Source organism: Anser cygnoides, unplaced genomic scaffold (genome assembly GCF_040182565.1).
Source record: "Anser cygnoides isolate HZ-2024a breed goose unplaced genomic scaffold, Taihu_goose_T2T_genome scaffold_46_1, whole genome shotgun sequence".
NCBI classification, from domain to species: Eukaryota; Metazoa; Chordata; class Aves; order Anseriformes; family Anatidae; genus Anser; species Anser cygnoides.
The window spans coordinates 371746-387663 of record NW_027103070.1 but is presented as its reverse complement, the minus strand read 5'-3'; the positions used below and the strand labels follow the sequence as shown (position 1 = coordinate 387663).

Below are 15918 nucleotides of genomic sequence, written 5' to 3'. Positions count from 1 at the left end.
ACCATGTAAATGCCTAATTCTTCAGGTGCAATCTAAGGGTTTAATAAATACATTTGTGATTGGTCTACCTCAGTATATGTACACCATGGAAACTTATTGCAAGATCAGATGTTGATGCAGTGTTGTTGAAGTTTATTGAGATTTTAGTGTTAGTTCTACAACTGAAAGAGGTTAGCAGTTACAAATGTAATTTCAGAAAGCACTCAGCCATTCAGTTCTAACTCTTGCTCTAACAGTCTATAGTACAGAATATGTAACTACATTTGGAATCACTTGAATTTGTTATGGTGCTATATCAATATATTTAAATCTGTTTATATAGGTATGCATCTGTAGCCAGTGTTAACACTTATATCTGGTGATTACTCGTAATTCTATCTGTGTTTAATCTGATAAAACCTCAGCAATGTTAAAAAAAAAAACAACACACAAAATAAAACAAACAAACAACCCACACCTCACAGCCCTATTTTTTCTCATCATGTCACAATATATTCATTCCAAAAACTTATTTCCCATGGGGAGGGATGGGATGGTGTCTACACAATTTGTTTGCTTTCTAGCTTTATAGAAAGACTACACTACAACTGTCAATTAAAGTCAGAGGCAAGCCTTGGGGTCAAAATTCAGTTTTATTTCTTTGAAGCTTAAGAAACAGTTGGTTTAATGTCAAAATTATATTGGGTAAAACAATACTGACTTTTTAAACTTTAAAATCTTAAAGTTGGGTTCAGTATAGATATTTCTTGAAACTCGCTGAGGTCATGATTAATTTATTTTGATCTTAATGAAGATAGCATTACTGTGAAGTAATTTTTACATCCATTTATGCTGGTAAATAATTGAGATAAAAGGTATCTTATATCATTATCCTCAGCAGCAATGACACTGAATTATCCCAGGTTCAGAGCTTCTGTAGATATAGTTTTCATTAAAAATAAGTAATTCACAGAAATATATATAATATTGTATTTAAATAAGATTTGTGAACTTGAAAAAGTTAACTTTATAAAAATTATTTATTATATTAAGCATTCTGTTTTATTTTGTCATCTGAGTATTTTTGGTTTCAAAGGTCCCGCTTTATTTGCATATAAGAACAAAAAAGGTTTTACAGATTCTTTTTATATGAAGTTTGAATGCCTTTTATTTGTATGTCTTTGCGATGTATGGCTAAAGAGCATTGATTATTCTTTTGTCTAGTGGGTCAGAAACATGCATTTATAAGGCATGTGTTTAAATTGTAAATTTAGCATCTACTCCTAAACTGAAAAGGAATGTAGGAGGTAATTTTCATATATATATTCAGTCGGTTTTTGCTTTGGATTTTCATTTGTGGCTTTTGTCGTTTTGTGTTTAAGAACAAAGTTTGGAATTTTGGTTGTAAAATGTGTAAGTGCAAGAACTACCCATCAGCAATATTTTAAAATGAATTATCTAGCAAGAATTGTGGAAGTAATCTGCAAAAGATGCAGCCTATCTAAAACTGTATTTTGCCATTGTTATGTTTGGTATCTTTGTGTATCATCTAAAATGGGAATATTTATTTTTACTGGTTGCGCAATAATGTACACAGCACTTGTAACCTCTGATAACATGCAACTGCCAAAATAATACTACAGCTACGATGGTACTATTTTTTTTCAATAGGCTATGAACCTTTGAAAGCTTTTCTGGCTCTATTGTTATAACAGTATAATTAGTCTTAAGAGATTCACTTTTTTGTTGTTGTTGTTCCTACTGGATGGTAGAAGTGACTATACAGCTAGCCTATTTTCCAATTATATGAATCGTAGTTAAGTATAATAGGAAAGAGCCAACTAGTCTGTACATCAACACATTAAACTTAATAAATGTGTTTTCTCAGCAGTACTTAAATGTATTTAGTACATAAGGCTGAATTGTATAGAGAAATCTAGTTTACGTATTTCCTATGGTAATTGATTCAGTTTGGACATTTCACCCAGAGATATTAATACAATGTATGCTTTAGTTCTTCTGCCAGAAGTTAATAGTTAATAACAAGAAAAAATGTCATACACACTGGAATCATTGCATAAGATTCACTTAGCTACAACTGAGAGGTATTGACTTCTGTCTCTTTTAAAGGTGCAGAGAGAGCATTACGGTGCATAACATTAGCATAGAAAAATAATTTAATGTCTGCTTTCCTCAAAATCTGTAATCAGGTACAGACACTCTAGGTACCCGCCTTTTGTGGAAAGCCAACAGTTATATTTCTACAACAGAGTTTGACATGCCTATATACAAATCTAAAACTCCACTTCTGCTCATTCAGCGACTTGAGCGGATCCTCAAGGCTTCTTGGAAACCTTTTGAAGCTGCCATGATCTGCTGAGGTCAGATTACAGGACAGAGGTTAAAAATCCAATTCTGCAAATTCTTACACGGGTAACTTTATTACTAACCTGGATGATTCCACTGAAGGCAGTGGAATTGCTTAAATGTGTGTATGCAAGATGGAGTCCTAATTTTTGAAGGATGGATTGATGTTTCTGTAACATTTAACTTAAAGCATTGGTTTAATAGAGTTTTTATCTAAGTAATTTAATTGGACAAAAAGAGTTTGTTCTTTCTGCAAAAGTATTAAATTAAGGTTAAAGTACAATAAGCTAGTGCAATCACTAAATCTTTATCCTCAATATGAGGCATAATAGAAATACTAAAACTATCACAGCGTAAGACCATATTTTTTACTTGGTTTCACTTGAGAGTTTACTTTTTATACTGTTTCCTCTGTCATTTTTGTACTGTTGGTGTATAGTTTGGGTCTGAAGAAGTCACAGAATCACAGAATCACAGAATCGTCTAGGTTGGAAGAGACCTCCAAGATCATCTAGTCCAACCTCTGACCTAACACTAACAAGTCCTCCACTAAACCATATCACTAAGGGCTACATCTAAACGTCTCTTAAAGACCTCCAGGGATGGCGACTCAACCACCTCCCTGGGCAGTCCATTCCAATGCCTAACAACCCTTTCAGTAAAGAAGTTCTTCCTAACATCCAACCTAAACCTCCCCTGGCACAACTTTAGCCCATTCCCCCTCGTCCTGTCACCAGGCACGTGGGAGAATAGACCAACCCCCACCTCGCTACAGCCTCCTTTAAGGTACCTATAGAGAGCGATGAGGTCTCCCCTGAGCCTCCTCTTCTCCAGGCTAAACAACCCCAGCTCCCTCAGCCGTTCCTCGTAAGACTTGTTCTCCAGACCCCTCACCAGCTTCGTCGCCCTTCTCTGGACTCTCTCAAGCACCTCCATGTCCTTCCTGTAGCGAGGGGCCCAAAAATGAACACAATACTCGAGGTGTGGCCTCACCAGAGCCGAGTACAGGGGGACAATCACTTCCCTAGACCTGCTGGCCACACTGCTTCTGATACAAGCCAGGATGCTGTTGGCCTTCTTGGCCACCTGAGCACACTGCTGGCTCATATTCAGCCGACTATCAACCAGTACTCCCAGGTCCTTCTCTGCCAGGCAGCTTTCCAACCACTCATCTCCCAGCCTGTAGCGCTGCTTGGGGTTGTTACGCCCCAGATGCAGGACCCGGCACTTGGCCTTGTTGAACTTCATACAGTTGGCCTCAGCCCATCGGTCCAGCCTATCCAGATCCTCCTGCAGAGCCTTCCTGCCCTTGAGCAGATCGACACATGCACCTAACTTGGTGTCATCTGCAAACTTACTGAGGGTGCACTCGATCCCCTCATCCAGATCATCGATAAAGATATTGAAGAGAACTGGCCCTAGTACTGAGCCCTGGGGGACTCCACTAGTAACCGACCTCCAACTGGATTTGGCTCCATTCACCACAACTCTCTGGGCCTGGCCATCCAGCCAGTTTTTAACCCAACAAAGCGTACACCAGTCCAAGCCATGAGCAGCCAGTTTCTTCAGGAGAATGTTGTGGGAAACGGTGTCAAAAGCCTTACTGAACTCAAGGTGGACCACATCCACAGCCTTTCCCTCATCCACTAAGCGTGTCAATTTGTCATAAAAGGAGATCAGGTTCGTCAAGCAGGACCTGCCTTTCATAAACCCATGCTGACTGGGCCTGATCGCCTGGTTGCCCTGCAAGTGCCGCGTGATGACACTCAAGATAATCTGCTCCATGAGCTTCCCTGGCACTGAGGTCAAACTAACAGGGTTATAGTTCCCCAGGTCTACCCTCTGGCCCTTCTTGTAGAAGTCTTTTGGGATTATTGCTTAATGTTTTGATTTTATGATAGTGATGCTTGTATTCAGTGTTTTGCCAAATGATATTATATGCTTGTTAATAAAAGTAAAAAAGCTAATTGAAATCCTGCAAGGCTGGTGGTAGTTGTTCCATCCCCCGCCACCCCTGCCCCAGCCCCCAGTGCTATATTATGTGAGCTAGTCCTTTATGTTCTTAAACACACGATTGGAACACGAATGACATACATGGCTCCATAATCAATATTTATCCCCATACTTTACTACTTATCATGCTGAAATTAACTATTAATGTCAGTTAATATCTTCTATTGGGGGGGGGTGTAGGTATTTTGCCATCTATATGTATTTGTGTATCTAAATATACTTACCCTACATGTACATGTTACTTTAAGTTTTGCTTGCAACTGATGATGCTGATGTAGAGGGGTAGACTGGACTGTGACACAAGTAAAATTGAAATGCATACCAACCCAAATTCTGTTTGTTCTCAAATAGGGGGGGAAGGGGGCATACCTGTCCCTGATGGGCTTGGGGGGGGGGGGGATTTTCTTACAGCATCTTCCTACAGTACTGCGAATTTACAGACTATTCTATTGTCCTTTGTATTGAGGAATGCAAAAGGGTTCTTTTCCTGCTATCAACTTAGGAACTGTCAAGAGTTTTTGACAGGTTCCAAGTCAGAGGTTTGTTCTTACACTCAATTCTCACAGCAATGGTAGCCATATATAATCATAGAATCATAGAATGAATCATAGAGTCATTCAACCATAGAATAGCTCTGATTGAAAGGGACCTCAAAGGTCATCTAGTTCCAACCCCCCTGCCATAGGCAGGGATGCCACCCACTAGATCAGGTTGCCCAGGGCCTCATCTAACCTGGTCTTGAATACCTCCAGGAATGGAGCATCCACAGCCACTCTGGGAAACCTGTTCCAGTGCCTCACCACCCTCTGAGTGAAGAATTTCCTCCTAACCTCTAATCTAAATCTCACCTCTTTTAACTTAAACCATTCCCCCTTCTCCTGACATTATCTATTTGAGCAAAGAGTCACTCTCCAACTTTTTTATGGCCCCTTTAAGTACTTAAAGGTTGCAATAAGGTCGCCCCAGAGCCTTCTTTTGTCCAGGCTGAAGAGCACCAGCTCTCTCAGCCTTTCTTTGCAGAAGAGGTAATCCAGCCCCTTAATGATCTTTGTGGTCCTCCTCTGGACCCACTCAGATCAACATCCTTCTTGTGCTGGGGGCTCCAAACCTGGACGCAGTACTCCAAATGGGGCCTCACAAGGGCAGAGTAGAGGGGCACAATCCCCTCCCTCAATCTGCTGGCCACTCATCTTTTGATGCAGCCCAGGATGCAGTTCGCCTTCTGGGCTGCAAGCATGCACTGCTGGCTCACATCGAGCTTTTCACCCACCAGACCCCCCCAAGTCCTTTTCATGCTGGTCTGCTCTCAATGAGTTCTTCTCCATGTCTGTACTCACGTCCAGGATTGCCCCAACCTAGGTGCAGCACCTTGCACTTGGACTTGTTGAACCTCATTAGGTTGACGTGGGCCCACTTCTCAAGCTTCTCCAGGTCCCTTTGGATGGCATCCCTTCCTTCTGTTGTATCAACTGCACCACTCAGCTTGACGCCCTTTGCAAACTTGCTGAGGGTACGCTCGATCCCACTGTCTATGTCATTGATAAAGATATTAAACAGTACTGGCACCAGGACAGTCCCCTAAGGGACACCACTTGTCACTGGTCTCCTCCTGGACATAGAGCCATTGACCACCACTCTCTGGGTGCAACCTTGTCTTGCATGTGCCTTGACATTGCTTCCAGGAGGATCTGTTCCATGATCTTTTCCAGGCACAGAGGTGAGGCTCACGGGTCTGTAGTTCCCCGGGTCCTCCTTTCTACCCTTTCTAAAAATGGGAGTGATGTTTCCCTTTTCCAGTCACCAGGGACTTCGCCTGACTGCCAGGACTTTTCAAATATGATGGAGAGAGGCTTGGCAACTACATTAGCCAATTCCTTCAGGATGCTGGGATGCATATCATCAAGCCCCAGACTTGTACTTGTTTAGTTTCATCAGGTGGTCTCAAACCTGCTCTTCACTTACAGTGGGAGAGAGAAGGGCTACAAAGATGGTGAAGGGCCAAGGGGGGAAGACATACGAGGAGCAACTGAAGTCACTTGGTCTGTTCAGCCTGGAAAAGAGGAGGCTGAGGGGAGACCTCATCGCGATCTACAGCTTCCTCACAAGGGGGAGTGGAGGGGCAGGCGCCAATCTATTCTCTTTAGTGACCAGTGATAGGACCCTAGGGAATGATGTCAAGCTGTGACAGGGGATGTTCAGGCTGGACATCAGGAAGAGGTTCTTCACGGAGAGGGTGGTCACTCACTGGAACAGGCTCCTCAGGGAAGTAGTCACAACACCAAGTCTGTCGGAGTTTAAGAAGCGTTTGGACTGTGCTCTTAGTCATATGGTCTGAATTTTTGGGTAGACCTGTGTGGAGTCAGGTGTTGGACTCAATGATCCTTGTGGGTCCCTTCCAACTCGGGATATTCTATGATTCTATGATTCTATGACTTTGCTCCCCCAGCCTCCATCTACGGGTTCAAGGAAACAAAAGATTTGGCACTGTGGTTTAACCTGTCCATCAGCTAAGCACCACACAGGCGTTCGCTCACCCTCCCCCCCTCCCTCTCTGGGATGGGGGAGAGAATAAAATAAAAAAAAAAACATGAAAGCTTGTGGGTTGAGATAAAGACAGTTTATTAGGACAGAAAAGAAAGGAAAATAATAATAATGATAATAGTATTACTAATAATAGCGTGTACAAAACAAGTGATGCACAATGCAATTGCTCACCACCCGCTGACCGATGCCCAGCCTATCCTCGAGCAGCTGGTCTCCCCACCCCGGCCAGCCCCCCCATATTAATTGTTCAGCATGACGTCAGATGGTATGGAATACCCCTTTGGCCATTTCGGGTCAGCTGTCCTGGGTCTGTCCCCTCCCAGCTCCTGCTGCACCCCCATCCTGCCCGCTGGCAGGATAGAGCAAGAAGCTGGAAAGCCCTTGGCTTAGTGTAAGCACTGCTCTGCAGCAATTAAAACATCAGTGTGTTATCAACATTATTCTCATCCTAAGTTCAAAACACAGCACCAGACCAGCTACTAGGAGGAAAATTAACTCTATCCTAGCTGAAACCAGGATACTTGAGGATCCTGTTTCTCAGTGAATACTGAGGCAAAGTTGTTCAGTACCTTAGCCTTCTCCATGTCTGTCGTTACGAGTTCACCCTTCTCATTCACCAGAGGGGGAACACTCTCCTTGGCCTTTTTTTCTGAGCAATGTACCTATAGAATCCCTTCCCGTTATTCTTTGCATCCCTTGCCAAGCTCAGTTCCATCTGTGCTTTCCTGATCCCATCCCTGCACATCTGGATAGCATCCTTGTACTCTTCCCAGGCCACGTGTCCCATGCTTCCACTGCCTGTGCATTTCCTTCTTGCACCTCAGTTTTTCCAGCAGGTCCTTTCTCAGCCATTCCAGTTGTCTGCCCTCCCTGCCCACTTTTTTTCGCAGGGGTATGGAGAGTTCTTGCACTCCAAGGAAAACATCCTTAAAGAGTTGCCAGCTCTGCTCAACTCCTTTGTCCCTAAGGACAGTGTTCCAGGGGATCTCATCCACTAGGTCTTTAATTAGCTTGAAGTTAGTTCTTCAGAAGTTCAGTTCCTGACTTTGCTCTTTGCTCTTTGCTAGGCCCATATTCCTCGAGATCACAAACTTGGGATAATCATCCCAAGGAGATGCCGCAGATTGCCACTGATTAGTTCATTTGAATACTGACATGAGAGATCTGTCTCAGGAAGGTCACTTTATTTATAAATAATCACTTATCACTAATTCTACTGCTAGAGCAAGCACTGCTCATTAACATAGCAATGTGTGGTATAAATGCATGCCAGCAATCCAGAAGGCCCCCTAAATGCTTGCAATTCTTTCACATTATTTGGGATGGGATACTGTTGTATGGTATCTTAAACTTTCAGTGGTACGCACGATGTGCTTCCACTCCATAAAATCCCCAGGAAGATTATGTCTTCAGTTGATCCTTGTACCTTTTTAGGGTTAACAACCCACCCTCTCGACTGGAGGTGTTGTAACAATATTGTCAAGCAGCTATCCACCTCACTTTGAGTAGGCTCTGAAATTAGAATATCATCTATACAGTGGAATCGTGCCATCCTCAAAGGAACTGGGAGCCTAGCTAGGTCAACCTGTTCCATGTGATGACATATGGTAGGGCTATGCTTGTACCACTGGGGCAAAACTTGAAATGTATATTGTTTGCCTTGCCAAATGAAAGCAAATTGATCTTGACTTTTGGAGTCTATGGCAATGAAGAATGCATTAGGGAGATCAACAATGGCATGTCAGGCTTTCACTTGTGCTGTGATGTCCTCTAATTGATACCATGTCAGGAGCTCTCGTGGCTAGCAGGAACCTATGCTTATTTAGCAGCCAATAATCTACCAGGTTCTATCCTTTTTACGTACAAGCCAAATGAGATCATTAAAAGGGCTCATGGCTGGCCTCAGTATCTCAGCTGCTAGGAGAGAGGCAACAGTGTTAGTAATCTCTTGCTCCCTGCTGGGCAATCAATATTGCTTTAAATTCACGATCTGAGAAGGGGTCAGCAATGCAACCGGATCCCATTTTGGGCACCCCCACAAAATTTCAGCTGTGCAGTTTCCAACAGCTCGAATTTAAGTGGATTGACCAAAAATAAAAGGTCCTAAATCAGTTTGCAACACTTTCCCCATTTATATATCATCACCATGAATGTATTCGTATATAGCGGCTATTAGCTCCATGGCAGGAAACTGTGCAGATTTACCAATAGCCAATTTAAGATGGATTGGGTGTGCTTGGACCTCCACCCCACCAAGCCCATTAATTGGGATACTGATGTGGAAGGATACATGAGAACTAAGCAAAACAGTGACTTCCGCTCCCTCATTGGTCCCCCATGTGGTATGCTCAGATGGCAATTGGCTTGGGGACAGGGGACCCACCTCACCATCAGTCCTGAGGGGAGGGGAATTCCCAACACATCAACTGTTGGGGGGAGTGGTAGGCTCCATATTTTTCCCTTGGCTGCTCATTGATTTGGGGGGAGGGGGGGTGCAGTCAGCAGTTTCAGTCTTTCTGATGGCAGCTGCTACCAGCGTTTGAACAGTTCTGTAGTGGGAAGGCCATTAATTTCATCCTGTAATGCTCCCGCTCACAATAGATCTACCCACATAGTATGCCAGTTAACCCATTTGGCACAAGTAGGACTTTTTTTATGGGCTTTCAACCCTGTCCCTCCACTGGATGAGCTCCCTGGGTGACCTCTATCACTTTCTCTAGCTCCATGAAGGGTATTCACTAATTCCCCCCCTAAACCATACCCAGCCGTAGCGACTGCCATCAATGTGGGTTTTAAATGCGAAGGTGCCAGCCATAAAAAGGCAGGTTTAGTCGATTTCTGTACTTGTACATCATCAGGTCCAATATCAGACACTCAGTTCCTAAATCTCTTGCCTGGTCTTGCACAGTGGTACCAGTAAGGTGGGTGCCTTGGTCACTTTGCATTTGTTTCGCCTCCCCATATTGAGCAATTTGTTGAGTCAGCCAGCATACATAGTGGGATAGGCAAACAGCAGTCCTGAATAGGTGTCCATGCTAACCACCACCCTGCCATGTTTCTTTTTTTTTTTTTTACAGATAATACAGACAGCATTTTGAAAGGTTTTATCTATTTTTAGATATATAGATAAAGGCTGTATCTAGGATTTTTAGTATATTTTTATACATTTATATAAATTTTATCTTTATTTAGATATATATGGTTCCACTGAAGTAAGAAATGGATGCTAAAGGGATTTCTATAGGTACTGTAAACTAATCAGGACAGGACTGAGACAATGGAAATGATTTCCTGGAACTCACTGTAATAAAGACAACACTTTCGGGGAGAGGTTATGAGTATGTATAGGCGATCCCTTACCTGTGTAACCCCTTCTGTATAAATACTAGAAGAACTACTGTGGTGGGTGCGCACGATTGCGGTGGGACTACCCCCTGTGCTGCCCAGTGCTGAATAAACATACCTACTTTACAGCCTTACAGATTGTGGAGTCTGTTTTCCGCAAGTCACCACATTGGGTACCAAAAGTGACTGTTGAGGTTTAACACTGGTAGGCTGCTAGGCAGCTAAGTACCACACAGTCACTTTCTCACTCCCCCTTCTCAGCAGGACAGTGTCACAAAAGTGATTTGGGACATTCTGAGACTGAGGAGGAAACAAGACCCAAGGGTAGATTTACAAAGTTTTTACTAAAGTTTAGTCATGATCATTAGACCCCTCCGCCATTAGGGAAATGAGGGGGAGAGAGCAGCCCCCACCCCACACCCCTGCAATTAAAATTTGCAGCAGCTTATATGCAATTTCCAACAAAATGCTATGCAAACATATCCAATCATATTATTACACCAGTCCTGACTCCACCAATCATCTTCCCTCATTTCCCTGCAATGCGGAGCTTTGAGCACAGGACAGGTGCAGGCCTTAGGCTCCAGTCCTCTGTTTATGTCTCCCTGAGACCTTGCTCTTCTCTGGAGTTGAAGTTATCTCAGAACAAAACTTTTGGTATTTCGTCACCTAATTGTTGCTCCTAGTACATCCTGTGAAAGTGCTCAGGCCAGTGTTTGCAGCTCTGGGCAGAGACAAAGCAATTAGTTCCTAACTTCTAGGCAGAAGAGTTAACTTGTTCCTTGCAGAGTAGTTAACGCAGAGCAGGGCAGAGTGGTTAACCCTGTCCTCACAGTCCCCCCATTTCTTGTGGCCATTGAAGACTATATCTTCTTCAAAATCACATCATAAACGCTTATTTGAAAATGCAACCTATGTTTTCATTTCAACTAAATCATAGAATCATAGAATATCCGAGTTGGAAGGGACCCACAAGGATCATCGAGTCCAACTCCTGGATCCCCAAAGGACCATCAAAGAAAAAAAAAAATCAGACCATGTGTCTGAGAGCACTGTCCAAACGTTTCTTCAACTCCGGCAGGCTCAGTGTCGTGACCGCTTCCCTGGGGAGCCTGTTCCAGCACGTGACCAACCTCTCGGCGAAAAGCATTTTCCTGATATCCAACCTGAAACAACAGAATTACAAGATGTATTACTAAATGTAACCTTACATTGGCTCTGGGAGATTATTCCTTAAAGTTATCATATGAGTGGTGTTTTGTAAAAATTGCTTCTTGCTCAAGAGCAATCCTGAATTGAATTTCCCATCTTTAAACAGCATTTTACAAAATGCTTTGTGAGCACTTGACTGTAGAGAAAGAGTTTTGTTTGTTTGTTTACTTGTTTTGCGTAACCCAATCATTATTCTGTGTTTGTTGTTATATCCTATCTTAGCTCAAATCAAACTGGAAAGTTGTGTTTGATTTTGTCTGCTTCCATAAAGCAGTAGCATAGTAGGATAGAATTAATTTTCCTCCATCAGTGATAAAACACACTGATGTTTTAATTGTTGAAGAACAGTGCTTACACTAAGCCAAGGGCTTTCCAGCTTCTCGCTCTGTCCTGCCAGCGGGCAGACTGGAGGTGCAGCAGGAGCTGGGAGGGGACAGACCCAGGACAGCTGACCCGAAATGGCCAAAGGGGTATTCCATACCATCTGACGTCATGCTGAACAATTAATATGGGGGGGCTGGCCGGGATGGGGGGACCGGCTGCTCGGGGATAGGCTGGGCATCGGTCAGCGGGTGGTGAGCAATTGCATTGTGCATCACTTGTTTCGTACACATTATTATTAGCAGTACTATTATCATTATTATTATTATTATTATTATTATTATTATTATTATTATTTTCCTTTCTTTTCTGTCCTAATAAACTGCCTTTATCTCAACCCAGAGGCTTCATTTTTCTGATTCTCTCCCCCATCCCAGAGAGGGAGGTGGGAGGGTGAGCAAATGGCTGTGTGGTGCTCAGCTGCCGGCCAGGTTAAACCACAACGCCAAGTCTTTTGTTTCCTTGAACCCATAGATGGAGGCTGGGGGAGCAAAGTCATAGAATCATAGAATCATAGAATATGATTCTATATGATGCTGGGTTAAACCACAACAGTCCTTTTGGCACCCAACGTGCGGCCCGAAGGGTTGAGATAATGACAGATCTGATCAGAGGGTGTGAAAACAAAATTCTTATCAGCATTAAATCAGTTGAATAGTTCCTAACCACAATGCCGATTTTTGTGATCTCAAGTCTGCTGTGCTTGTTTCTGGAACTGAGTTATATATTAGTTAGTTATATACTGGAACTGAGTTAGTTATATACGGAACTGAGTTACTGTGGTGGTTTTACTTGGGTGGGTGACCGAGCTCCACCACAACCTCTCTCTCACTCCCCCTCCTCAAAGAGGAATGGGGAGAAAATATGATGAAAAGGGCTCAAGGGTTGAGATAAAGACAGGGAGATCACGCAGTAATTATTGTGACAGGCAAAACAGACTCAGCATAGGGAGATAGTAAGATTTATTACCTATTACTAACAAGCTAGAGAAGTGAGAAACAAAGGAAAGGAACCAAAAGCGTATTCCCCCCCATCCACCCTCTTCCATCTCCTCCCCCTGAGCAGCAAGGGGGAACAGGGGAATGGGGGTTATGGTCAGTCTATAGCGCTTCTTTGCCGCTGCTCCTTCTCGGTCACTCTCGCCCCCTGCGCTGTGGGGTCCCTCCCACGGGATGCAGTCCTTGGTGAACTGATCCGGCGTGGGCTTCCCACAGGCAGCAGCTCTTCAAGAACTGCTCCAGATATGGGTCCGTACCATGGGGTCCATCCCTCAAGAGCACACTGCTCCATCCTGGGTCCCCCATGGGCAGCAGCTCCTGCCAGGTCACCTGCTCCTGTGTGGTCTCCTCTCCACGGGCTACAGGAATCTGCTCCGGCAGGGGTCCTCTACAGGCCGCAGCCTCCATCAGTGCAGGTCCACCTGCTCCACCGTGGCCTCCTCCATGGGCTGCAGCGTGGAACCCTGCTGCACCGTGGTACTCCATGGGCTGTAGGGGGACATCCTGCTTCACCATGGTCCTCACCACAGGCCGCAGGGGACTTCTGCTCTGGTGCCTAGAGCACCTCTCCCCCTCCCTCTTCACTGACCTTGGCGCCTGCAAGGCTGTTCCTCAGTCCTCTCACTCTCCCAGCTGCTGTGTGTGGTGCAGCGTTTTTTTCCCCTTTCTTAAATATGCTCTCACAAAGGCACAAACAACATCACTTATTGGCTCAGCTCTGGTCAGCAATGGGGCCCTTACCAAACATGGGGCAGCTTCTAGATCCTTCTCACAGAAGCCACCCCTATGGCCCCCTGCTACCAAAACCTTGCCACGCAAATCCACTACAGTTATATATTAGTATATATAGTAAGCACATTACTTACTGTATGTGTTCCCTGTCATTCTACTTATCACTTCTGGGGGTTGGTATGGAGTTATTATATTGCTGTACTGTGTAACACTGGCTTATGATATGATAAAATTACTGGTCATGAGACTAATCTGGTGTTTGTACTCAGCATTGCCGTCAACTCCATACTTCGGAAACTGTACCTCAGAAACTATTAATAATTACATCTTTCACCCTTTTCTTCAGGGAGCCAGTCTATGGAGGAGACAGGGGAGATGTTTTTTCCCACTTGTTCTTTCTCCCTTTCTCCTTCAACCACCCTCTTATCCTCCAGGCAAGTAACGATAGGTTTCCAAAACTTTGAATATCCTTGGGATATTGAGAACAGCATGGTCTTTTTATTATGTCTCCTGAATGTGCTTCAGATTTTGTTTAAGGTTAAACAACTACTTAGGAATGCCATCCAGAGATCTGTCCTGAGGCAGGATAGCTATGAGTGGCAGGGAATGTGGGAGGATATGGGCAGGCATCTAGAGCAGTGGGCACCTCCAGTGCTTTGGAAATTGACCCCTGAACAAGTGCAAAACCCTAAAAACTGGTAGAATGCTTGAAAAGGTTGTGTCTCCACCTTGGCAATTCCAAAGAGACACAAATCACTGCAATGTGCTGAGTCTTGGCCTATGCTTACCAGTATACCAATATAAGCCCAGTGACAGACCCTGCAGCCACTCCAAGCCCTGTGACAAGCCCTGTGTCCACTTCAACTCCTGAGACAGGCCCAGTGGCCCCTCCAAGCCCTAGGACCGGCCCCAACACTGAGCCAGGGAAACAAACTGTACCAGTGTCAGTTGCACCTGTAACCAAGATGAAAAAATGGTTTAGAGAGTCTGATCGTTTAGAACGCAGAGAAACTCCTACTCAGACCAGGTATGGAGAAGATGAGGCTGGGCCATCAGAGGAACAGGAAGAAGAAGAGGAAGCTATCATAAGAACATCAATAACTACCCGAAACCTAATCCAGCGTGAGCTAAGAGATGTGCGAGAGATGTGAGCTAAGAGATTTCAGTCATTGTCCAGGTGAGCACCTTGTCACCTGGCTGCTCCAGTGCTGGGACAGCAGAGCCAATAGTCTGGAATTAGAGGGCAGGGAAGCCAGGCAGCTGGGATCCCATGCTAGGGACTCAGGCATTGAGAAAACAACTGGAAAAGGAGCACAAATCTTCTCCCTCTGGAGGCATCTCCTGTCACCAGAGAACGAAAGGTATCCCTTCAAGGAAGATCTTGTATGTCAACCAGGCAAGTAGACCACTATGGAGAGGGGAATCAAGTACCTGAGGGAATTAGCCATGCTGGAGGTGATTTATATGGACCTAGACAACAAACAGCTATTCAAAGATCCGGATTAAGTCAAGTGTACATGATCCATGTGGCGGAAGTTTGTATGGAGTGCACCATCATCATATGCCAGCTCATTGGCAGTAATGACCTGGAAAGACCATGAGGAACCCACAGTGAATGAATTCACTGAACAACTCCAGCAGTATGATGAAAGTCTCTCCTCTTCCCTACAGGCCTGGGTCTCAGCTGTGGAAAAACTTTCTGAAGAGGTCCACCAACTTAAAGAGAGTTTATCTTCCTCACCACCTTTACGAACCAGTGTCTCAGCTATCAGGAGTAAGTGTCCTTCCGTGCAAGGAAGAAGATATAGTGGGTACACACCCCATGCCACCCTGTGGTTTTACCTACGTGACCATGGAAAGGACATGAGAAAATGGGATGGAAAATCTATCTCGACCCTAGAGGCACGGGTACGTGAGCTGCAAGAAAAAACAATCGGAAAAAGGGGGATTCTCTGAGAAACTTGCTGCTCCAATTTCCAGCAGGCAGTCCCCCAGACACAGTAATTAATATTATAACCAGGATTAGAGACGCCCTGCCTCCAGCCAGGGACAAGGAAAGGGACAATGGGGTTTATTGGACTGTGTGGATTCAATGGCCTGGCACATCAGACCCACAGAATTTTATACTTTAGTAGACACAGGCTTTAGTAGACACAGATGATATCTCAGGAGAGGATATTTCAAGGACCTTAGAGACATAGGACATTAGACAGCTGTCTACATTGTCCAGTCTCTCGGAGGACTCTTCTGTTGGGGGGTTGCTGTGGGTCGAAGAAAAGCAGATGCCAATTGCTACCACAACGGCGCACCAGTGGCAATATCGCGCTAAGCGAGACTCCCTGATTCC

General features: G+C 44.3%; 1 long non-coding RNA gene across 1 annotated transcript; it reads right to left on the bottom strand.

The window, feature by feature from the left end:
* Positions 1-11281: 11281 nt before the first annotated feature.
* Positions 11282-13506, bottom strand: LOC136789452 (uncharacterized). Its single transcript, XR_010828192.1, has 3 exons — positions 13429-13506; positions 13170-13328; positions 11282-11414 (listed from the first exon to the last, which is right to left on the bottom strand). It is a non-coding gene; the product is annotated as an uncharacterized lncRNA (long non-coding RNA).
* Between the last annotated feature and the right edge of the window lie 2412 nt (positions 13507-15918).